Source organism: Chiloscyllium punctatum, chromosome 6 (genome assembly GCF_047496795.1).
Source record: "Chiloscyllium punctatum isolate Juve2018m chromosome 6, sChiPun1.3, whole genome shotgun sequence".
In the NCBI taxonomy this organism is placed as follows: domain Eukaryota; kingdom Metazoa; phylum Chordata; class Chondrichthyes; order Orectolobiformes; family Hemiscylliidae; genus Chiloscyllium; species Chiloscyllium punctatum.
Window position 1 is genome coordinate 130,731,320 of NC_092744.1, and position 24,428 is coordinate 130,755,747.

The window sequence follows — 24,428 nt, forward strand, 5'->3', positions numbered from 1 at the left end:
AAAGGGATCATACTAGATTATGAGGCTGAGAAGATCACCAATAAGTACTTAAAATCCTGAAGTGAGAGAGTGTTTTCGGAGTAAACGTTAAATAGATTGCAAAGGGTATGCTAGCAGGAGGAGGGCAGTGGGAAGGGGAACCATGGTCAGGGTTTATTGACACAATAGGAACAGGGAGAGGTGAAGTTGCTGGAGGTGGTGAGAGTGTTACAGAGAGTGGTCAGGGTCTGAACGGTGTTACAAAGACAGTACGGATTGCTGCAGCTGAAGGGGTTTGCAGAGGTAGGGAGGGACATAGGTATTTTTATTTATTCATTCATGAGATGTGGTTGTCACTGCCTGGACTAACATTCTTAGACCCAACTGCTAATTACCCAGAGGGTAGCTCAGAGTCAGCCATATTGCTGTCGGTCTGGAGTCAAATGTTGGCCAGACCAGGTTAGAATATTTAATGCCCTTCCTTAAAGCAAGTAAGTTACTAGAGGAGTTCTTCCTCCTGATCAACAATGTTTTTATGGTGGCCCCACCAATATCTTTTACAGATACAACATGACATCCCAACTCTTACTCTTAATGCTCTCCCCAATGAAGGTAACCGTCCCAAACGCCTGCTTCACCAGCCTGTCTACCTGTGACACCACATTCAAAGAACTATGTCCCTGGGTCACTGGATCTCTGACTAAAAACACTACCCAGGGCCCGAACATGAACTGTACAAGTCCCACCCTGGTTTGTTTCACCAAAATGGAACACCTCACCTTTATCTAATTAAACTCCATCTGCTATTCTTCAGCCCACTATCCCAGCAGTACTGTCCATCCTGTTGTATCAGAGATAACCTTCTTCACTGTCCAGTTTACCACCAATTTCAGTGACACCCAAAACAATTACTTACCAGGAAAGCAATATTCCCATCCAAACCATTTATCCAAATGACAAACAACAGGGGACCCACTCCACCGCTGGTCACATGCCTCCAGTCAGAAAAACATGTCTCCCACCACCCTCTGTCTACAACCATCAAGCAAATTTTGTATCTAGTTCACTAGCTCCACCTGAATGCCATATCCTTTTTCACTGATCTGAGCTTATTACCCAGTTTACCAGACAGAACACAGAGCGCAGAACAGTTCAGCCCATGACCCTTCGGCCATGATGCTATGCCAAACTTTTATCCGACTGTAAAATCAAACTAACCTACATACCCTTCATTTTACTCTATCCATGTGTCTGTTCAAGAGTCTATTAGATGTCCCGAATGTGTCGAATTTTACTACCACCATTGGCAGTCCATCCGACCACCTACCATCTCTATCCTCTTATCCATCTTCCAATCACCTTAAAATTATGCCACCTTGTAATAGCCATTTATGCCACAGGAGAAAAACTCTCTCACTATTCACTCTCTCTGTGCCTCTCATCACCTTGTTAACCTCTACCAAGTCACCCCACCCCCTTCTTCACTCCAATGAGAAAAGCCTCGGCTCCCCCAAGCTTTCTCCATAAGAAATGCCCTCCATTCCAGGCAACATCCTGGTAAATCTCCTATGTACGCTCTCTAAAACTTGTACATCCTTCCTGTAAAGAGGGGACCAGAACTGTCTCTGACTATTCACTCTATCTTTGCCTCTCATCACCTTGTTCACCTCTACCAAGTCACCCCGCCCCCTTCTTCCCTCCAATGAGAAAAGCCTTAGCTCCCACAAACTTTCTCCATAAGACATGCCCTCCATTCCAGGCAGCATCCTGGTAAATCTCCTGTGTACGCTCTCTCAAACTTGTACATCCTTCCTGTAAAGCTGGGATGTGAACTGAACACAATATTCCAAGTGTGGTCTCGCCAGGTCGCTATAAAGATGCAGTAAAACCTCACGGCTCTTGAAATCGATCCCCTTGCTAAGAAAAGCCAACACAACATATGCCTTTTTAATCAACCCTGTCAATGTGCGTGGCAACTTTGAGGGATCTATGGACATGGACGCCACTGTTCCTCCACACTGCCAAGTATTCTGCCTTTCACCCTGTATTCTGTATTCAAATTCGACATTCCAGAATGAATCACTTCACACGTTTCCAGATTGAACTCCATCTGCAACTTCCAGCCCAGCTCTGCGTCCTGTCAATGTCCCATTGCAACCTCCAACAGCCCTCCACATTCCCCACCACTCCACCAATCTTCATGTTATTGGCAAACTTACTAACCCACTCTCCAACATCCACATCCAAGTCATTTACAATAATCACAAAGAGCAGAGTCCCAGAGCCGATTGTTACAGAACCCCACTGGTCACTGAGATCCAGGCTCAATACTGTATATCTGCTGCCACTCTCTGTCTTCTCTGGGCCATCCAATCCTGCATCCATACAGACAGATTTCCCTGTATCCCAATCATCCTTCTTTTCTGAATGAGCCATCAACATATTCTGTCATATCCTCAAAGAATTCAATAAGGTTTGTGAGGCACGGCCTGACCCCTCACAAACCCATACTGACTGTCTCTAATTTAACTATGGTTTTCCACGTAGTCATAAATCCTGTCTTTAGAGTCCTCGCCAATAATCTGCACCACACAAACATCAGACCAAATCTGTAATTTCCAGAATTCTACCTCCATAATATGGTCCAGACGCTACAAATCTTCTCTCCTCTGCCAAGTTCCCCAGAAGGGCACTGGAGGGTGGTGGGGATTACAGAGTCAGGGAGGGATATCAGGACAGGAGGATTTTGCAGACATTAGGAGGGTTGCAATGCCAAAAGGAGGCTTCAGTAATTGTGAGGTTTCATGGTGATGAAGGCATTTCAGGAGGGAGGGAGGGAGGATTGTAGGGAAATGAGAGGTTTCACAGTTTAGGTGCTTTGTTAGGACTGTAAGTGGTTACTGAGTCCGGGAGGTGTCAGCACTAGAGGTTGTTACATAAACATGTGGTTTTGGTTGCAATGCAGGAAGAGGATTCAGGAAGCTGGAGGGTATGGGGTCTGAACGAGGTTACACAAATGGGAAGAGTTGTCAGGAGTGGAGGTGTTTACAGAGACAGCAATGGTCTGATCTGGAGCAGAGGACCCAGACTGGGAGGGATGTGGGGACTGGAGGTGGTTTCACATGGAAGGAGGACCATAGACCCACAGGGGGTTACAGAAATGTGGAGAGCTGTAGGGCTGACAGGGGTTCATGGATATGGGAATGTTGGGAGGGATAGAGAAGTTTACAGGGATAAGGATGTTTGTAGGACAGGGCTGGATCACAGACAAGGACTGTTTTAGGGAGCTGAGCAGATTACAGAGATAAAGAGGTTTGTATCGACTGGCAGAACACACAGAGACATGGAGGGTCATCGTGACTGAAGATGTTTATAGATATAGGAAGGCTTAGGTTCTCGGGGTTATTAAGACATGTAGGCTGTGGAATCTGGATTCTTTTTTGAGAGATTGGGTATCAAGTTTGGTTGGAGACAGTTTCACAGAGAAGGGAGCATAGCACAAACAGAAGGAAGTTCCTGCGGTAGGGAGGGTTCGAGTGGAGAGTGATATTTACACAGATGGGGGTAAGAGCTGGAGAAGGTTATGGAGATGGGTAAATGGATGGAGATACAGGAGGAGCCTACATTGACAGGGTGGGTGATAGTGACTGGAGGACGTTACATTGTAAATGAGTCTTGTAGGAACAGGATCAGGAGAGGCACAGGCATTGGAGTGGGATCTACAGATCGTGAGTGTTGCAGGGACCTGAGAGGATAACACAGATAGGGATGGTGTTAGGGTCTCCACAGACTGATGGCGTTTTCGGGACTGGAAGAGGTTTTGTAGATGGGGAGGGCTGTGAGAGTTGCAGGAGCTTATGGAGAGTTGAAGAGTTGGAGCAGTTCTCAGACAGGAGTAGGTCACAGATAGTGAGGGTTTTCTGGTCTGAGAAAGTTAAAGAGAGGGGAGCTTTTGGGATTGGAAGATATTACACTGACAGGGACAGTTGAAGAGACTGAAGCAAAAATGCATGGAGAAGGTTACACAGATAGGGAGGTGAGTAGGGACTGAAGGTGAATACACAGACATGGAGGGTTGTATTGTTAGACAGAGCTGAGAGGGATAGGGAATGGTGTAGGGATTTACACAGATAGGGAAGGTTGTGTTTTGGAGAAGGTTACACGGATACAGACAGTGTTAGGGAGTGTTTAGTGGACTACAGAGGAGCTCAGACAGAATGTATTATGGGGAGTGGAGGAGATTACAGACACAGAGATGGCTGTCGGGTTGAAAAGAGCTTCTACAAATGCTCAGTGCTGTCAGGCTGGTGTGAGGTTACAATAATAAGGGTTACCTACACTTAATGACTTTTTTGATATAGAGAAAGTCTCAGAACGGGATTCTCAAAAGGAAATATAGACAGTCCAGATGAGTTTACAGAGATATAAATGTTTTTGGGGGTTTCAGGATGGAACAGTGATTGGGAGTGATGTAACGAATGGCAACAGTTATTGGGATTGTTCTAAAAGGAGGAAGCGGTGACAGTCATATCGATCTTTGTAAAGACGACAGAAGCTGACATCACCAAGGAGTGTTTTAGAGACTGTTGGAGATTACACATATAAGGAGTGTATTGGGGATGAGGCAAGGTTCAAGAGACAAGGATGGTTGACAGGACTGAACAATAACCTGAATAGAATCTCCACAGTGTGTAAACAGGCCATTCGGCCCAACAAGTTCACACCAACCCTCTAAAGAGCAACTTAACCAGACCCATCCCTCTCCCTGTCCGATAAACCCTGCATTCCTCATGGTGAACTCACCTAAACCACACTTGCCTGAATACTATGGGCAATTTATGATGGCCAATCACGAATCGTGCAAATGTTGGACTGTGGCAGGAAACCAGAGCACCCGGAAGAAACCCACACAGTCGGGGGGAGAACATGCAAAGTCCACACAGACAGTCGGCCAAGGCTGGAATTGAAGCCAGGCTCCAGCCACAGTGAGGCTGATTATACAGAGCACTGCAGAGATTGGACTAGATGGATGGAGACACTGGAGGAGCTTACATTGACAGGGTGGGTGCTGGCAATGAAAAGATATCACATCGATAGAGGGTCTTGTAGGAATTGTATTGAAAGAGTCACAGGCATTGGAATGACTTCTGCAGATTGGGAGTATAACAGGGACTGAGAGGATTGTAGGGTCTCTACAGATTGATCGTGTCTTTAAGAATATGTAGATATGGAAATCTTAAACCCAATACATGCAGTCTTCATTTAAAGACCAGAGCCTTATTATCCCTCATCAGCCAAGGATCCCTAAACCTGCCAGCTTTTCCCTTTACCCCAATGGGGCATACTGGTCCTGGATTCTTGATATCACACTTTGAAAAGCCTCCCATTTGCCAGTTGTTCCTTTTCCTTCAAACAGACTCACCCAATCGATTAGAATCATAATATGGAGGTGCCAGTGTCGGACTGGGGACGTACAAAAATCACCCGACACTCGGTTCCAGTCCAACCAGTTTATATTAAAGCACTAGCTTTCAGAGCACTGCTTCTTCATCAGGTGGTTGTGGAGCACAATCCTAAGGTACAGAATTTATAGCAACAGGATGGCAGTGCCATGGAATATAATATCAAAGAAATTTAGTTTAAGCCTTTCATCTGTTATGGTGATCACCAGCGCTTCCAAAGCGAGTTGGATGAAAACTGGGCATTGTGCAATTTTAAATTCACGGCATTGACGCTGGCCAGATCCTGCAGAATGGCCCCAAACCTGGCCCTGTTCCAGTTTTCCTCTTCAATCTGTGGACCTGCTGATCTTTTTCCATAACTATGTTAAAACGAAGACAGTTGTGGGCACTGGACCCAAAGTGCTCTCTGAATGACACTTCAGTCACTTGCCCGACCTCGTTTTCTGAGGGGAGGTCCAGTGTTGCACCTGCCTGAGTAGAGTAGGGCCCTCTTCATATTGATTTAGGAATCTTCCTTGGACACATTTGAAAAATTGCTCTCCGTCCAGGTCTTTTTATACTCTAGGTGGCCCAGTCAATACAGGGAATATTAAAATCTCCAGCCTGCACTCCTCTATTATTCCTATAGTTATCTGCAATCTCTCTACACAGCTGCTCCTCTGGTATCTACAACAGTCTACAATACAGTCCCAACAAAGTGACCACCCCCTTCTTCTTTCTAACTTCTAACCATGTGGAATTTTAAATGAATATATGTTTTTAAAGTTGGAATTAACAATCCATAAATAAGTATTGATAAAAATCCAAACACTGACCTTCAGAGAAAGACAACAGTTCACTCTCATGTGGTCTGCACAACATCCCCACAGCAAAGTGTTTGCCTCTCAATTACCCTGTGAAATGGGTGAGCCAGCTGCTTAGCTCAAGGGCAGCAAGGGATGGGCAATAAAGGCTAGTCAGCCAGAGACACCCACATCCCATACCTGATTTTTAAAAAGATCCATTCAGATTGGTCCCAGCTCAGTTCCAGTGGAACAATGTCCTGGCCAATCACGTTGGTAGATTTATAGACAGGGCTTTAAACTGACAGAGAGGATGCAGGGACAGGCTTCAGGTAAAAGGAACTTTCCAAATCCAAAGAGAAAAGGTGAAGCATCAGAGCAGCGTGGGAATGTGACTGAAGACAACAGAAAGTAACAGGATGGGACAAAGTGTTAACTAAAACTGTAGATCAGCAAATCCATTTGTGACAGGAAATTATGTTTTTTATTAATGGACAAAGTCTCTGCAACAAGGTATATGGATTTGTGACACAGAGATAAAAGGGATTTAGACAGCAGAGAGATGTGGTTACAGGGCGAACAAAAGGTGGAACATAAATATTCAATGTTTCACCACCTTGTGCAAATTCAGGCAAAATGGACGACGCTAAAATAATGGGTAAGAAAGGCATTACAGAGAAAGCATTTGGCCTCAGATCATGAAGTATAGTCAGGCTGAATGTAAATTCTGGCTACTACTTGCCAAGGACACAAGCAGCAGAACAGTTTTAGACCACCCACCGAACACCATTTCATGGCTCGTCACTGCAATAAATAGGAATTTATTGGAATGTTTAATACAGGCATGGTGAACATTTAGTGAAACGTCAATATTCGCAAAGTCTGGGACAATCACACGGACAACAGTGATATTGGAAGAGGAGTTCAAATAATTTTTTTCAGTGTTTCTTGGAATAACACATTGTGCAACTGGTGAGGGATGTAACTGTCTCAGAGCGACTGTTGTGTGATAAAACTTAGTGAATGAGTAATGTCACCTGGAGAGATCCTCTGGGAAATTGTGATAAAGTGCAGTTTAAAGAAATATAAAGTTTTAAAGTGAATCACAGAAAGGACAACTAGAAACAAAAATAGCCAATTACATGGGTATGAGAGGAGAACTGACCAAGGTAAACAGGCTAAACAGACTGAAATATGTGCCTGTAAATGAACAGTGGAAAACATTTGAAGGAACAGTGAAAAATACTCAACAAAAGGACATTCCACTGAAACAGACAAAAACTCAGCAAGAAATCCTCACCAGTCCCTCAGTCAGGACAAAATGGATCATATCAGATTATGAGGCTGAGAAGATCACCACAAAGTACTTAAAATCCTGAAGTGAGAGTGTGTTTTAGGAGTAAGTTTTAAAGGGATTGCAATGGGTCTGCTCGCAGGACGAGGGCAGTGGGAAGGAGAATCATTGTCAGGGTTTATTGACACGATAGGAACAGGGAGAGATGAAGGTGCTGGAGGTGGTGAGAGTGTTACAGGGAGTGGTCAGGGCCTGAACGGTGTTACAAAGCCAGTACCGATTGCTGCAGCTGGAGGGGTTTGCAGAGATAGGGAGGGACATATGTATTTTTATTTATTCATTCATGGGATGTGGGTGTCACTGCCTGGACCAGCATTCTTTGACCCCATGCTAATTACCCAGAGATTGTTGGGGCCCTGGTGGATATATATAATACTTTGCTGGCCACAGGTGAAGTGCTGAATGACTGGAGGATCGATAATGTGGTTCCTTTGTTCAAGAAGGGCAGCAGGGATAGGCCAGGTAATTACAGAGCAGATAGTTCGACAGCAGGGGGAGGGAAATTATTGCAAACAATTGAGAGGATGAATCAACACTTGCAAACGTAAGGATCAACTCGGTTTAGTCATCACGGATTTGAAAGAGGAAGATACTGTCTGAGGAATTCAGTTCAGTTTTTTTTGAAATGGTGCTTAAGTATATTGATGAAAGCAGTGCAGATGACGTGGTAAACATGGACTTGACTAAGTCCTTAAACAAGATCCAACATGGAAGGCTGGTCCAAAAGGACTGGGTTCCAAGGCAAGTTGGCAAATTGGATGCAAAATTGGTGGATAGAATACATTCACCACCGGGTGTACCACAGGGAACTGTGCAGGAACCATTGAACATTAATAACTCGGATGTGAAAGCAGAAGGTATCATTAGTCGGTTTGCAGATGACATGAAAGGTGAGGGCGTTGTTCACAGGGAGGAGGATGGTCTCCGTCTGCAGTCCGATGTCGATCGGATGATAATCTAAGCAGAGTTTAGTTTTGATCGAAGTGAGGTAATACTCTGTGGGAGGTACGATAAGAGAAGTACAGACATAATAAACGGAAGGTCCTTGCGGAGTACTGAGGAATACAGGGACAATGGTGGACAAGTCCATAGATCCCTGAAGGTGTCAGCACAGGGAAACAGGGTGGGAAAGGCACCTCAACTGGAAGCAGGAGAGGGACCCATATCCTGGTGTGGTGAATTGCTAGAGCTGCTTGAGAGGATATAACCCAGTCTGGCAGGGTATTGGACCTTAAATAGACGTAAGGGCAGTAAGAAGATTGAGGCTGGTACACGAGTTAAAGACAGGAATTTCAGCAGACAAGGCAGGCAAGAACATAGCAGGGAATGGGGGAAAACTGATGATTAAACTGCATTTATTTCAATGCAAGGGGCCAGACAGCTAAGGAAGATGAACTCAAGGCATGGATTAGAACATGGGACTGGGATATTATAGTTATTACAGAAACACAGCTGAGGGAGGGGCAGGACTGGCAGTTCATTGTTTCAAGGTGGAGATGCTGCAGGAAGTGGAGGCAAGAGAGGACGTGTGGTGGTGGGTTTTGATTGCATGAATCATCACAGCAGTACTTAGAGAGGATATTCCTGTGGATTGCCCAGTGAAGCTACGTTAGTGGAACTGAGAAATAAGAATGGGTCATCACTTTGATACGATCGGACTGCTGACCCCGAAGAATCTGTGGCAGACTGAGGAACAAATATGTCGGGACATCTTAAATATCAACCATAATAATAGGGCTGTTATAGTAGCGTTTATGAACTTTCCAAACCTAGACTGGGACTGCCAGTGTTCAGTGTTTGCAAGGGAGGAATTTGGTGATTGTGTTCCAGAAAACTCCCAATCAAGATGTAAATGGCCTGAAAAGAGAAAGGGGAAAAACCTGACCTCCCCTTGGGAATTAAGGTCGGGAAAGGAACTGAGATGTGAGTGGGAAAGCGTTTTGCCAAAGTGATCACTGTTCTAGTACTTTGAAAATAGCTTTGGAAAAGGACAGGCCTGGTCCACAAGTGCAAGTTATAAAATGGAGCCTGACCAATCTTGATCGTATTAGCCAGGAACTTACAAAATGTGATTGGGGAAGGGAATTATTTACAGGGAAAGGGAAGTTTGGCAAGTGAGAATATTTTAAAAGTGAGATAAACTGATCGATCACCGCCAGCATTTTCCTGTTTGTGTGCAGGTCAATGCTGACAGCATTCGGAAACACTGGCTGTCCATTGAGGGACTGGTCAAGGAAAAGGGGGCACATGTCAGGTATAGCCAGCTGGATCAAGGGAATCCCTGAGGATATACAGGGGCTGTAGGAATACCTTTGAGTAGAAAACAGGAATGGAGAAAGGCTACATGAAATAGCCTCAGCAGAGAAGGAAAGGGGAATCCAAAAGTGACTGTATCAGTATATTAAGAGTACATAAGTAACTCAGGACAAAATAGTGTCCTTTAGTGATCAATGAGGCCATCGATGTGTGGAACTGCAGGATATTTGCTAAGATCCTAAACAATTTTTTTCACTCCAGAACTTACTGTGGAGACAGACTGGGGAATTCAGGGAACAAGAGTAATACGTTAGACCACAATTGGAGTTCTCTGCAATTCCAGTCTCTCTGCTACAAGAAGGATGTTGTGAAACTTGAAAGGACTCAGAAAAGATTAACAAGATATTGCCCGGGTTGGTGCTGAATAAGCTGGGGTTACTCTCACTGGAGAATCAGAGACTGAGGGATGACCTTACAGAGGTTTATATGAATATGAGGTGCATGGAGAGGGTAAGCATTCAAGGCCTTTTCCCAGAAGTTGGGGAGTCCAAAAATAGAGGGCATAGATTTAAGGTTAGAGGTGAATGGTTTACAGAGGGACTGAAGGGACAGCTTCTTCACACACATGGTGATGTGTGTATGGAATGAGCTGAAAGAGAAAGTAATGGAGACTGATACAATTACAACATTTAAAATTGGCATCTGAATAGTAAGGGTGGGGGGCATGGTGGCACAGTGGTTAGCACTTCTGCCTCACAGCGCCAGAGACCCGGGTTCAATTCCCGACTCAGGCGACTGACTGTGTGGAGTTTGCACATTCTCCCCGTGTCTGCGTGGGTTTCCTCCAGGTGCTCCGGTTTCATCCCACAGTCCAAAGATGCGCACGCCAGGTGAATTGGCCATGCTCAATTGCCCGTAGTGTTAGTTGAAGGGTTAAATGTACGGTAATGGGTGGGTTACGCTTCTGCAGGTCGGTGTGGACTTGTTGGGCCAAAAGGCCTGTTTCCACACTGTAAGTAATCTAATCTAATCTGTAAGTAATCTAATCTAAAAGGGTGTAGACGTATATGGGCCAAATGCTGGAAAAGGGAATGGATTTATTTAGACCGGGTAAGCCAGTACGAGTTGGGGACCGAAGGGTCTGTTTCTATGCTGTATATCTCTATGACTTGAAAAGAGTGCATGTTATAAAAGAGGTGGCGCTGGAGGTTTTAAAACTCAAAGCTATGGCAAGTCCCAGAACCTGATTAAGTGTATCACAGGACACTGTGGGATGCTAGGGAAGAAATTGTGGAGCCCCGAGTCAAGGTATGTGTTCTACTGACAGCCATGTTTGATGGGCTGGCAGGCTGGAGGGTGGCATCATGGACAGTGAAGGTGGTTTTGTGAGATTACAAAGGGATCTTGATGAGGTGAGTGAATGGGATGAAAAACTAGAGATGGAATTCAATCGGAGTAAATACGAGGTAATTCATTTTGTAAAACAAACAAGGGTAGAGCTTATACAATTAATGCTCAGGCCTTGATTAGTGTTTTAGAGCAGAGGGCCCTCCGGGTTCAGGTACATAATCCTTGAAGGCTGCATCACAGGACGAATAAGACAGTGCTTTGCATGCCTGACTATTGCTCAGGTCATTGAGTGCAGGATTTGGGACGTCATGTTGAGTTTGCATAGACATTTGCGAGGCCTGTACTGCAATACTCTGTCCAGTTCTGGTCGCCCAGTTAACAGTGAGGATATTATTAAGCTGCAGGACATTCAGAAGAGATTTACCAGGATATTGCTGGGTATGGAAGGCTTGAGATCTGAAAAATGGCTGGATAGGCTGAGTCTTTTTTCACTGGAGCCTGGGGGTTGAGACGTGATGCTATAAAGGTTTATGAAAAAAATGAGATATATAGAACAATTTAATGGTAGTTGCCTTTTCCTCAGGATGGGGGAGTCTCAAGAGGAGGGCCCACATTTTTAAGGTTAGAGGGGAGAGATGTTCAAAAAAAAAGCTATGGGGCAATTTGCTACACAGAAGGTGGTTTGAGTGTGGAATGAACTTCCTGAGAAAGGGGTTGATGTGGGTACAATTACAACGTTTAAAAGATATGTGGATAAAGAGACCTTGGAGTGCAGATTCATAGCTCCTTGAAAGTGGAATCGCAGATAGATTAGAGAGTGAAGGCGGCGTTTGGTATGCATTCCTTTATTGGTCAGAGTATTGAGTCCAGGAGTTGGGAGGTCATGTTGCGGCTGTACAGCACATTGGTTAGGCCACTGTTGGAATATTTTGTGCAATTCTGGTCTCCTTCCTATCAGAAAAATTTGGTGAAAGATTTACAAGAATGCTGCCAGGGTCGGAGGATTTGAGCTACAGGGAGAGGCTGAACAGGCTGGGGCTGTGGCGTCGGAGGCTGAGGGGTGATCTTTAGATTAGATTACTTACAGTGTGGAAACAGGCCCTTCGGCCCAACAAGTCCACACCGCCCCGCCGAAGCGCAACCCACCTATACCCCTACATTTACTACTTACCTAACACTACGGGCAATTTAGCATGGCCAATTCACCTGACCTGCACATCTTTGGACTGTGGGAGGAAACCGGAGCACCCACGCAGACACGGGGAGAACGTGCAAACTCCACACAGAGAGTCGCCTGAGGCGGGAATTGAACCCGGATCTCTGGCACTGTGAGGCAGCAGTGCTAACCACTGTGCCACCGTGCCGCCCACTACAGAGGTTTCAAAATTATGAGGGACATGGATAGGATAAATAGACAAAGACTTTTCCCTGGGGTTGGTGAGTCCAGAACTAGAAGGTATAGGTTTAGGGTGAGAGGGGAAAGATATAAAAACGACCTAAGGGGCAACTTTTTCAAGCAGAGGGTGGTACATGTATGGAACGAGCTGCCAGAGGATGTGGTGGAGGCTGATACAACTGCAACATTTAAGAGGCATTTGGATGGGTATAGGAATGGGAAGGGTGTGGAGGGAGATGGGCCGGGTGCTGGCCTGTGGGACTAGATTGGGTTGGGATATCTGGTCGGCATTGACAGGTTGGACCGAAGGGTCTGTTTACGTGCTGTACATCTCTATGACTCCATCACTCATGGAGATTATAGAAATAAACTGTGTGTTCGCGTCTGGAGGAGATTAAAAGGTATAAAAGTTTGTAGTTACCAAAGGAAATTACATCATTTGGGACCAGCAGAGTTTACAGAGAACGACTGCATTTCAGAAACAGGAAGAGTTCATAATCATCATTAGAAATGCAGAAACTAATTTATGAGAGAAGCAGGGTCACTCTGCACTGTGCCCAGAGACAAGAAGGAGTCTTACAGCTGGAGGAGGGTACTATGGTACAGAGCTTTTTTGTTGTCGTGACGGGGAAGGTCACAGAGATCATGAAGGTAGAAGGAGTTCAAAAAAGTAACAAAGACAGGGAGGTTTTTCAGGTCTGGAAAGGACTACACTGACCAGGATGGCTGAAGGTACTGAAGAGTTGTTTTTCTTCAGTTAAGGAGAGATGTGACAGAACGCGGGATTAAAGGCAAAGGCAGAAACTTGGAGAGTTGTACTGATATGAGGAGCTTACAGGGATAAGCAGGATTGTAGGGGCTGATAGAGACAGGGGAAGTGGTATCAATGAAACAGACAATGGAGAAACTGACAGACAGAGGGAGGGTTCTGTGGAACAGATGAATTTACAGACAAGATGGTGATAATGAAGCCTGAGAATTTTCTCATGTTCCTTGCGCAGCATTGTTCCGACATCATGACCTCAGGGTCTGAATTAAAGTCCACTAACTCCTCCCTGTGCTGTTTACTGTGAGTGATCTTACCGGCTGCAGGATTTACTGAAGGCTCCAGATCTTCCTCTCCATCTCTCTCTGGCTGACCAACTGTCTTCAATGTGGTGATGTACGAGACAGGAATTGGGAATTCTGCTGAGTCAGGGACATCAGGAGACAGAGAAATAGACAGAATGGAAAATTACACTGATGCAATGAATGTTACACTTGGAGAATGGCATTGAATCCCACAGAGATCTGGAAATTCCTAATGTCCATTCCTGGCCTGTTCTGCTGCGTCCCTCTGGAGTGGAGAATGCTGTTGGCTCAGGATCTGGAGTAGCTGCAAGAGTGAGGCACTGACAGAGGCAGCAATTAGACCCAAAAGTAAGGGATATCACATGCAGAGAGACTGAGTGATATCAGCAGTGTGCTGGAAGGTGTCAGGATCACAAAATGGTATCATCAGAAGTGGTTCTGACCAGTGAGCACTGCTACCAGTACTCAGGGAAGACTGAGCTATTTTATTGGGATAGGCTCCTCTGGGACCAGGATTATGCAGTGTGCTATAAATGGACACAGATGAGGAGGGGGACAGGTCTGAGGTGAATGGAAATGCCCAAGTCCAAAGAGAAAGGTTGAAATATTGGAACACGATGGAGATGTGGATGAAGACCGACAGAAAGAAACAGTAAGGGACTGAGTTTAATTAAAATACTACATTGTCAAATAGATTTGTGACAGGAAATTATTGTTTAAAATAAAGTAAATGCCATTTCCGCCCCTCAATTCCTCACACACCACAAATGACATCACTTCCGCCCCTCACATCATCGCTGATGTCACACACTCAGTGATTTCCACGCCCCCCCCCCACTGCCTTGTTTGTCACCACTTCCGCCCCCACCAATGCCGCGCACTTGCATTCTGCTGACAACCCCCCCAGGTCCCACCGTCACAATCCCTGCCCCCAGAACCCTGAGGGGAACATCAGCCTTGCTCATGACTCCATCCCCATTCCCCCTAACACCACACCCACTCCAGTTACAGGCTCCGTCACCTCCCCCAGCTCCACACCTACGCCTGGTCCCAGCTCCCAGTCCTGCCGAGTTTTCACCATTCCCCCGGACCTCCCCCTCACTGAGGACGAATGATCAGTCCTCAGCAAAGGCCTCACCTTTATCCCCCTCCGTCCACACATCAATGAATTTAATACACGCCGTGACATCGAACACTTCTTCCACTGCCTCCGCCTCAGAGCTCACTTTTACAATGAAGACTCCCGCCTATTTTCTGAGGACCCCTTTGCCAACCTACAATACACTCCATCCACCTGGACACCCCAAGCTGGCCTATTACCTGCCTTCGATTTCTTCATTTCCAACTTCCACCAAGACATTAACCGCCTCAACCTATCTACCCCCTCCCCCACTCCAACCTCTCACCCTCACAACGTACAGCCCCCCACTTCCTCTGCTCCAATACCGACCTCACCATCAAACCAGCAGATAAAGGGGGTGCAGTGGTAGTCTGGTGCACTGACCTCTACACCGCTGAAGCCATGATGCCGACTTGAAGACACCTCCTCCTACCACCCCCTCTACCATGACCCACCTCCCATCACCAAACCGTCATCTCCCAGACCAGACAGAACCTCATCACCTCAGGAGGAGATCTCCCACCCACAGCTTCCACCCTCATTGTCCGGGATCCCCCGCTGCCCGGTTCTACCTCCTTCCCAAGATCCACAAGCCTGACCACTCTGGCCGACCCATTGTCTCAGCATGCTCCTACCCCACCGAACTCATGTCTGCCTACCTCGACATTGTCCTATCCCCCAGTTCAGGAATTACCCATGTTCGTTCGAGACTCCACCCACACCCTCCACTCCTCCAAGACTTCCATTTCCCTGGCCCCCAATGCCTCATCTTCACAATGGATATCCAATCCCTCCACACCTCTATCCACCATGACCAGGACCTCCAAGCCCTCCGTTTCTTCATCCCCCGATGTCCGCAACAGCACTCTTCCACCGATACTCTCATGAGTTTGGCTGAATTGTCCTCACCATTAACAATTTTTCCTTCAAATCCTCCCACTTCCTCCAGACCGAAGGGGTAGCCATGGGCACCCGTATGGGCCCCAGCTATGCCTGTCTCTTTGTTGGCTATGTAGAACAGTTCATCTTCCGTAGTTACAATGGCACCACTCCCAACGTCTTCCTCCGCAACATTGATGACTGCATTGACACCACCTCGTGCTCCCTCGCGGAGTTTGAGCAATTCATCAACTTCACCAACACATTCCACCCTGACCTTAAATTTATCTGGACCATCTCTGATACCTCCCTCCCCTTCCTGGACCTCTCCATCCCCATTAATGACAACCGACTTGACAACGATATTTTTTACAAACCTACCGACTCCCACAGCTACCTAGATTACATATCTTCCCTCCCTACCGCCTGCAAAATTTCTTCCCCTATTCCCAATTCCTCTGCCTCTGCTGTACCTGCTCCCAGGTGGGCCAGTTCCACCACAGAACACACCAGATAGCCTCCTTCTTTAGAGATCGGAATTTCCCTTCCCACGTGGTAAAAGATGCCCTCCAATGCATCCCATCCACATCACACACCTCCACCTTCAAACCCCACCCCTTCAACCGTAACAAGGACAGAACACCCCTGGTGCTCACCTTCCACCCTACCAACCTTTGCATAAACCAAATCATCCGCCGACATTTCCGCCACCTCCAAACGGACCCCACCACCAGGGATATATTTCCCTCTCCACCTCTCTCCACTTTCCGCAAAGACCATTCCCTCCATGACTACCTGGTCAGTTCGACGCCCCCAAAAAACCCACCCTCCCTTCCTGGCACCTTCCCCTGCCACCGCAGGAATTGCAAAACCTGCGCCCACACCTCTCCCCTCACCACCATCTAAGGCCCCAAAGGAGCCTTCCACATCCAAAGTTTTACCTGCACATCCACCAATATCATTTATTGTATCCGTTGCTCCCGATGCGGTCTCCTCTACATTGGGGAGACTGGACACCTCCTAGCAGAGCACTTTATGGAACATCTCTGGTGCACCCGCACCAATCAACCCCCCCGCCCTGTGACCCAACATTTCAACTCCCCCTTCCACTCTGCCGAGGACATGCAGGTCCTCGGCTTCCTCCAGCACCACTTCCTCACCACCCGATGCCTGGAGGAAGAACGCCTCACATTCCACCTCGGAACACTTCAACCCCAGGGCATCAATGTGGATTTCACCAGTTTCCTCATTTCCCCTTCCCCCATCTCACCCCACCTCCAGCCACCCAGCTCAGCCCCGCCCTCATGACCTGTCCTAATGGCCTATCTCCCTTCCCACCTATCCATTCCACCCTCCTCTCTGACCTATCACCCCATCCCCACCCCCATTCACCCAATGTACTCTTTGCTACCTTCCCCCATCCTCCACTCTGACCTATCACCTTCTTCCCCAACCCATTCACCTATTGTACTCTATGCGATTTTCTCCCCATCCCCACCCCCCTCTCATTTATCTCCCCACTCTGCAGGCTCCCGGCCTCTGTTCCTAATGAAGGGCTTTTGCCCGAAACGTTGATTTTCCTGCTCCTCGGATGCTGCCTGACCTGCTGTGCTTTTCCAGCACCACTCTAATCTAGACTCTGGTTTGCAGCATCTGCAGTCCTTGTTTTTAACCTTATTGGAGGAGCAGACTACCGAGATAAGGCATGTTGGAGACACTGAACCAAGTTACAGGGATAGGGATGGTAGTCTGGAATGCAGTACATTTCAAATATGTGGAGGGACTATCGGGAAGGGGAGAGGTTACAGCGATAGGATCTGTTATAGGAATTAAAAATTATTGAAGACACTGTACCACAAGACATGCCATAGATACACTGTTGCAGAGTAGTGAGTTTTAATATAACAGAACTGACATTGGGGTGGTGATGGAGCCTGGGGTGTGTGTGTGTGTGTGTGTGTGTGTGTGTGTGTGTGTGTGTGTGTGTGTGTGTGTGTGTGTGTGTGTGTGTGTGTGTGTGTACTGTACTCCCCTCCAGCACTGTATCTATGTCATGTTGTGTTAACAGATGTTTGGAGCCCTCTCATTGTTCTTTGCTCTGTGCACTGTGGGTGACCTTACTTCACTACAGGATTTATTGAAGGCTCCAGATCTCCTTTCCCTTTGTCTCTCTCTGGCAGACCATCTGCATTCAATGAGGTGATGGACGATCCACCCAGCAGCTGGGAAGGCTATTGAGTCAGGACTTTCCTGAATACCTACAGGAGACAGAAAAATAGACAGAATGGGAAATTAAACAGATGCAGTGAGGGTTACACATGGAGAATGGCACTGAGTCCCATAGAGATCTGGAAAATGGAGCAATATTAAGTAATAGTCCCAGATAGTTGGAAGATGTCAGGATCACACAATTGTGTCAGAAGAATGGGTTTAGCTTCATGATGCCCTGGTATCAGTGCTCAGGGGTGAGCATCAAGTGAGCAGGTGAAGTAATGGCCTAGTGGTATTATTGCGAGAGAATGTATCCAAAACCTCAGCTAATGTTCAGGGGAGGCAGGATTGAATCCCACCATCTGAAAAGGAAACATTTGAAATCAATAATTTTTAAAATAATAATTAACAATCCACAAATAAGTATGAAACCATTACTGATGTACAACAAATCCAAACACTTGTCCTTTAGAGAAGGACATCTGCCCATCCTCACGTGGTCTGCACGACATCCCCACAGCAAAGGGTTTGCCTCCGAATTACCCTCTGAAATGGCCGAGCAAGTTACTCAGTTCAAGGGCTTCTAGGACTGGGCAAGAAAGGCAGATCAGCCAGAGACTCACACATCCCATACCTGATTTTAAAAAAATCTATTAGGATGGTCCCCCTGGAACTGTGCTGGGACCAGTGTCCAGGCCAATCATGTCGGTAGGTTTATGGACAGGACATTAAACTGACAGAGAGGATGCAGGTGAAAGGAGCTTTCCTAATCCAAAGGGAAAAGGTGAAGCAATGGAACAGCATGGGAATGTGGCTGAAAACAAGCAGAAAGGAACAGGATGGGACAGAGTTTAACTAAAACTGTACATCAGCAAATAGATTTGTGAAAGAAAATTGTGGAAGAGAGTAGACTACGTTTTCTTTGAATGGACAACGTTGCTGCAATAAGGTCGATGGATTTGTGACACAGAGATAAAAATGATTTAGACACCAGGGAGACATGGATACAGGGTGAACAACAATATTCAGTGGTTCGTAATCTTGTGCAAACTCAGGCAAAATGGGCAACGCTAACAATAATGGATACCAAAGGCATTACAGAGAAAGCATTTGGCTGGAGCAGCAGAGGAAGTGACGGTAAACAGAGGGGCAGCCGGGAAGGAGAACGGTGAGTATAAATACTCACCCTTTAATCACCAACGGTCATTTGAGTGGGAGCAGCGGCCGAGGAAAAACGAACCCGGGAGACTACAGCTAAGGGAAGACAGTTTGTTTCAAAATTACTTACCTGTAGCGGGCAGCGGAAGTGAGGTTGGAGCGCATAGCTGGGCGGGAAGGCAAGTGATTAGTATTTGAGTGGGTGTGTTCTAAACCCCAGGTCCTACTTTCGTAGGGCCTCCTCTAACCTAACTTTAAAGTCCACAGGTTATTGACTCAGTGGTCTTGTTTTTGGAGACAGTGTACAGTCATGGCAGCACAGGCGGTGGAATGTTCCTCCTGCAGGATGTTTGAGGTAGGGGTGACCACCGATACTCCTGCCGACTTCGTCTGCAGGAAATGCAGTCAGATCCTGATCCTCACCGAACGAGTTCGGGAACTGGAACTGGAGCTGGATGAGCTGAGGATTATTCGAGAGGCTGAGAGGGTGATCGATAGAAGCTACAGGGACATAGTTACGCCGGAGAACAGAGGTAGCTGGGTAACAGTTAGAGGTGGGAAGGGGAAGAAACAGGCAGTGCAGGGTTCCCCTGTGGTCGTTCCCCTAAAAAATAAGTATGCAGCTTTGGAAACTGTTGGGGGGGACAGCCTTGCAGGTGTAAGCTGCAGTGAAGGGGTCTGTGGCTCTGAGATTCAGAAGGGAAAGGGGGAGAAGAGGAGAGCGCTAGTTATAGGGGACTCTCTAGTTAGAGGGACGGACAGGCGGTTCTGTGGACATGGGCGAGACTCTCGGATGGTTTGTTGCCTCCCGGGTGCTAGGGTCCGAGACGTCTCGGACCGTGTCTTCAGAATCCTTAAGGGGGAGGGTGTGCAGCCAGAAGTCGTGGTACACATTGGCACCAACGACATAGGTAGGAAGAGGGGTGGGGAGGTCATTCAAGAGCTCAAGGAGTTAGGCTGGAAGCTAAAAGCTAGGACAGACAGAGTCGTCATCTCTGGGTTGTTGCCGGTGCCACGTGACAGAGAGGCAAAGAATAGGGAGAGAGTGCAGTTGAACACATGGCTGCAAGGATGGTGTAGGAGGGAGGGCTTCAGATATTTGGACAATTGGACTGCATTCTGGGGAAGGTGGGACCTGTATAAACAGGACGGGTTGCACCTGAACCAGAAGGGCACCAATATCCTGGGGGGTAGGTTTGCTAGCACTCTTCGGGGGGGTTTAAACTAATTTGGCAGGGGGATGGGATCCGGACTTGTAGTCTAGCAAGTAAGCTAGCTGTGTGTCAGGATGTCCAAGACTGTAGGGAGGCTGTGGAGAAGGTAGCACTGACAGGGACTACTTGCGGACACAGAGATGGGCTCAAGTGCGTATACTTCAATGCAAGGAGTATCAGAAATAAGGTGGGTGAACTTAAGGCGTGGATCGGTACCTGGGACTACGATGTTGTGGCCATCACGGAAACATGGATAGATGAGGAACAGGAATGGCTGTTGGAGGTTCCTGGTTACAGATGTTGCAGTAAGATTAGGGAGGGTGGTAAAAAAGGAGGGGGGGGTGGCATTGCTAATTAGAAATGGTATAACGGTTGCAGAAAGGAAGTTTGAGGGGGATCTGCCTCTGGAGGTAGTATGGGCTGAAGTCAGAAATAGGAAAGGTGCAGTCACCTTGTTGGGTGTTTATTATAGGCCCCCCAATAGCAGCAGAGATGTGGGGAAACAGATTGGGAAACAGATTTTGGAAAGGTGCAGAAGCCACAGGGTCATAGTCATGGGCGACTTTAACTTCCCAAATATTGATTGGAAGCTCTTTAGATCAAGTAGATTGGACGGGGCGGTGTTTGTGCAGTGTGTCCAGGAAGCTTTTCTAACGCAGTATGTAGATTGTCCAACCAGAGGGGAGGCCATATTGGATTTGGTACTCGGTAATGAACCGGGACAAGTGGTGGGCTTGTTAGTGGGTGAACATTTTGGTGATGGCGACCACAATTCTGTGACTTTCACCTTGGTTATGGAGAGAGATAGGTGCGCACAACAAGGAAGTTTTTACAATTGGGGTAAGGGAAATTACGATGCTGTAAGACAGGATTTGAGGAGCATACGTTGGGAGCATAGGCTGTCAGGGAAGGATGTGGTGGAAATGTGGAACTTTTTCAAGGAGCAGATACGACGTGTCCTTGATATGTATGTACCGATCAGGCAGGAAAGAAATGGTCGTGTGAGGGAGCCTTGGTTGACGAGGGAGGTTGAATGTCTAGTAAAGAGGAAGAAGGAGGCTTACATAAGGTTGAGGAAACAAGGTTCAGACAGAGCAGTGGAGGGATACAGGATAGCCAGAAGGGACCTGAAGAAAGGGATTAGGAGAGCTAAGAGAGGGCATGAAAAATCCCTGGCGGATAGGATCAAGGATAACCCCAAGGCATTCTATGCGTATGTGAGAAACCTGAGAATGACGAGAACGAGGGTAGGTCCGATCAAGGACAGTGGTGGGAGACTGTGTATTGAGTCGGAAGAGATAGGAGAGGTCTTGAACAAGTACTTCTCTTCAGTATTTACGAACGAGAGGGACCGTATTGTTGAAGAGGAGAGTGTGAAACGGACTGATAAGCTGGAAGAGATACCTGTTAGGAAGGAAGATGTGTTGGACATTTTGAACAACTTGAGGATAGATTAGTCCCCCGGGCCTGACGGGATATATCCTAGGATTATGTGGGAAGCAAGAGAGGAAATTGCAGTACCGTTGGCAATGATCTTCTCGTCTTCACTGGCAACTGGGGTGGTACCAGGGGACTGGAGAGTAGCGAATGTTGTGCCCCTGTTCAAAAAAGGAATAGGGATAACCCCGGGAATTACAGGCCAGTTAGTCTTACTTCTGTGGTAGGCAAAGTAATGGAAAGGGTACTGAGGGATAGGATTTACGAGTATCTGGAAAGACACTGCTTGATTAGGGACAGCCAGCACGGATTTGTGAAGGGTAGGTCTTGCCTTGCAAGTCTTATTGAATTCTTCGAGGAGGTGACCAAGCATGTGGATGAGGGTAGAGCAGTGGATGTAGTGTACATGGATTTTAGTAAGGCATTTGATAAGGTTCCCCATGGTAGGCTTATGCGGAAAGTCAGGAGGCATGGGATAGAGGGAAATTTGGCCAATTGGATAGAAAACTGGCTAACCGGTCGAAGTCAGAGAGTGGTGGTAGATGGTAAATATTCAGCATGGAGTCCAGTTACAAGTGGAGTTCCGCAGGGATCAGTTCTGGGTCCTCTGCTGTTTGTAATTTTTATTAATGACTTAGAGGAGGGAGTCGAAGGGTGGGTCAGTAAATTTGCAGATGATACAAAGATAGGTGGAGTTGTGGACAGTGAGGAGGGCTGTTGTCGTCTGCAGAGGGACTTAGATATGATGCAGAGCTGGGCTGAGGAGTGGCAGATGGAGTTCAACCCTGCCAAGTGTGAGGTTGTCCATTTTGGAAGAACAAATAAGAATGCGGAATACAGGGTTAATGGTAGGGTTCTTGGTCAGGTGGAGGAACAGAGGGATCTTGGGGTCTATGTACATAGATCTTTGAAGGTTGCCACTCAGGTGGATAGAGTTTGTAAGAAGGCCTATGGAGTATTATCGTTCATTAGCAGAGGGATTGAATTCAAGAGTCGTGAGGTGATGTTGCAGCTGTACAGGACTTTGGTTAGGCCACATTTGGAGTACTGTGTGCAGTTCTGGTCGCCTCACTTTAGGAAAGATGTGGAAGCTTTGGAGAGGGTGCAGAGAAGATTTACCAGGATGTTGCCTGGAATGGAGAGTAGGTCGTACGAGGATAGGTTGAGAGTTCTCGGCCTTTTCTCTTTGGAACGGCGAAGGATGAGGGGTGACTTGATAGAGGTTTATAAGATGATCAGAGGAATAGATAGAGTAGACAGTCAGAAACTTTTTCCCCGGGTACAACAGAGTGTTACAAGGGGACATAAATTTAAGGTGAAGGGTGGAAGGTATAGGGGAGATGTCAGGGGTGGGTTCTTTACCCAGAGAGTGGTGGGGGCATGGAATGCGCTGCCCGTGGGAGTGGTAGAGTCAGATTCATTGGCGACCTTTATGCGGCATTTGGATAGGGACATGGATGGGTGCTTAATCTAGGATAGAAGTTCGGCACAACATCGTGGGCCGAAGGGCCTGTTCTGTGCTGTATTGTTCTATGTTCTATGTTCTATGTTCTATCATGAGGTAGAGTCAGTCTGAATGTAAATTCTGGCAACTACTTGCCAAGGACACGAGCAACAGAAGAGTTTTAGCCACCGAACAGCATTTAATGGCTCATCACTGCATTAAACAGGAACTCATTGGAATTTTTTAACAAAGGCATTGTGATAATTTTGGAAAACTTCAATATTTGTATAATCTGGGACAATCACACGGACAACATTGATATTGGAAGAGGAGTTCAGATAATTTTTTTTCAGTGTTTCTTTGAAAAACACATTGTGCAACTGTTAAGGGACATAACTATCGCAGAGCGACCGTGTGATGAAACTTAGTGAATGAGTAATGTCACCTGCAGAGATCCTTCGGGAAATTGTGATAAAGTGCAGTTTAAAGAAATATAAAGATTTAAAGGGATTCACAGAAAGGACAAGCTACTTTAGAAACAAAAATAGCCAATGACATGAGTTTGAGTGGAGAACTGACCAAGGTAAACAGGCTAAACAGACTGAAATATGTGTCTGTAAATGAACAGTGGAAAACATTTGAAGGGACAATGCAAAATACTCAACAAAAGGACATTCGATTGAAACAGTAAAAACCTCAGCAAGAAATTCCCACTGATCGCTCACTTGGGACAAAAGGAATCATACTAGATTATGAGAAGATCACCAAAAAGTCCTTAAAATCCTGAAGTGAGAGAGTGTTTTAGGAGTAAATGTTAATGGATTGCAATGTGTCTGCTCTCAGGAGGAGGGCTGTGGGAAGGGGAATCATTGTCAGGATTTAATGACACAATGGGAACAGGGAGAGGTGAAGGTACTGGAGGTGGTGAGAGTGTTACAGAGAGTGGTCAGGGTGTTACAAAGCCAGGACGGATTGCTGCAGCTGGAGGGGTTTGCAGAGGTTGGGAGGGACATAGGTATTTTTATATATTCATTCATGGGATGTGGGTGTCACTGCCTGGAACAACGGTATTTGACCACACTGCTAATTACTGAGAGGGTAGCTCAGAGTCAGCCATATTGCTGTGGGTCTGGAGTCACATGTCGGCCAGACCAGGTTAGAATATTTGATGTCCTTCCCGAAAGGAGGTTAGTGAACTAGATGAGTTCTTCCTCCTGATCAACAATGTTTTAATGGTGGCCCCATCAATGTCTTTTACAGATACAACATGACATCCCAACTCCTGCTCTCAATGCTCTCCCCAATGAAGGTAACC